The sequence below is a fragment of the Triticum dicoccoides genome, chromosome 4A (assembly GCF_002162155.2).
Source record: "Triticum dicoccoides isolate Atlit2015 ecotype Zavitan chromosome 4A, WEW_v2.0, whole genome shotgun sequence".
Taxonomy (NCBI): Eukaryota; Viridiplantae; Streptophyta; class Magnoliopsida; order Poales; family Poaceae; genus Triticum; species Triticum dicoccoides.
Genome location: NC_041386.1, coordinates 452,214,485 through 452,216,605, shown reverse-complemented (window position 1 = coordinate 452,216,605; position 2,121 = coordinate 452,214,485).

Sequence of the window (2,121 nt, the reverse complement as noted above, 5' to 3'; positions counted from 1 at the left end):
CCCCCAAATATTTCTAAGTCTTGATATATTCACATTCTGGGGCCATGTTCATCATGTCATAACTCTGCATCTGTAGCTCCATTTTGTGCGTGTAGCATATCAAATTGTCCGTCTCGAGGTCCTGTTCATTTCATTACATTGTACCATGTTGATTTGAGTTCATCTTGATGCCCAAAATGTTGTTCCAAGAGTGCTATGTAATGTTAGTTTCTGTTTCTTAACAGATTATGGACATTTGTCATTTTTTGCCATGTTTAATGTGTGCCTCCTATGAACCTGAGCCCTACATGTGTTTTGGGCTATGCCATGCCATCTTTACAGGGGTGTATGCCATGTATTTTTGTGATCTTTGTGGTGACTAGAATAAGCATGCAAAGTAGCTCTCGTGATGTTGCTGATTTCAGGGACTTAGAATTCTTCCAAGTCATTTCCCTGATGTTATTTTTATGCCATGTATTCTTGTTGCTACAGAGTGATCCATGCCTCTTTTGAGCATGTTTAGTAAGGATGATTTTGATATATTGTTATGTTCTATCCATCCATGTCTTTGTTTGCAATTATGGAGTACCCTAGCATGACTCAATCTTGCTCTACTTTTGCTATAAAATGTTCCTGGCAGATTGTTTACGTGTTAAGCAATTTTGCCGAGGTTGTTGTAGTTGATCCATGCATGATATGAGAGTGTTCTTGCCATGGTTAGCTTATTGATCATGTCTTCTTGCTGGGTGTATGCTTAGTTTGTCTTGCAATGCCTTGTGGTGAGTGCGTCGAGCTCGCAAACATGCCTACGTAACTCTGTTTTTGCCATGCCCAGTTTTCAGCTAAGTTTGAATCTGTTAACGAAACTTGCTATGTTTATATGGTGCCATTGTATTTTCTTATCCCTTTTGGCTTATGGTCAGTAAGGGACTTTTGTTATATGCTTTGAGTAATTTCATGTCATGCCCTACTTTGCCATGATATGTTCTTGTAGCATGTTGTTATCTTGCTCTAAACATTGCTTCCTGATGTTAAATCCTGACATGTTATTTTCACTAAGTCTGTGAACCTGATATCTTCTTTTGCCATGCTTGTTTGAACTTGCTATTGTGTGATTTAGTCGTAGCTCAGTGTTCATCTTTTGTCAAGCATCTTGAGTGGATCACTGCCATGTGCTTTATTGCTATGTTAGAGTGCAGTAGCTTAGTTTATTGTTGCATTCTAGATGGCATCGTGATGTTAATCGCAGATTGGTGCCATTATTGTTTTGCTTGCCATTTGCAAACCGTGCATCCGATTCCGGTGATCTTTATATAGATTTCGACCGAAATCAACTCATCTTTCCAGCGGCGCTCCTGGATTTCCAAGTTGAGGCCTGGTTCAACCTTTTACATCTGAAACACGCATATGCATTGCATATCACATCCCCCATATCATGCCATGTTTTGCATCATGTTGCTTGCGCATTGCACCGTGGTTGATCGTGTTTCCCTTTGCTTGTGTTCTTGCGTTGGGTAGAGCCGGGAGACGAGTACGTGATCGAGGAACCCGTTCAGTACGCTTACGAGGATCAAGCTTACGTCAACTCGGAGAACTTTGCATGCAAGATGACCATACCCTTGAAATCACTTCTATCTTTGCTTGCTAGTTGCTCGCTCTTTTGCTATGCCTATGCCGCGATAACTACCACATGCTTTATCATGCCTCCCATATTGCCATGTAAAACCTCTAACCCACCTTGTCCTAGCAAACCGTTGTTTGGCTATGTTACCGCTTTGCTCATCCCCTCTTATAGCATTGCTAGTTACAGGTGAAGATTGGAGTTTGTTCCTTGTTGGAACATGTTTATTGTTGGGATATCACTATTATATCTTGTCTACTTTAATGCATCTATATACTTGGTAAAGGGTGGAAGGCTCGGCCTTATGCCTGGTGTTTTGTTCTGCTCTTGTCGCCCTAGTTTCCGTCATACTGGTGTTATGTTCCTTGATTTTGCATTCCTTACGCGGTTGGGTTATAATGGGAACCTCTTGACAGTTCGCCTTGAATAAAACTCCTCCACCAAGGCCCGACCTTGGTTTTACCATTTGCCACCTATCCTTTTTCCCTTTGGGTTTCGCGGACTCGGGGGTCATCTTTATT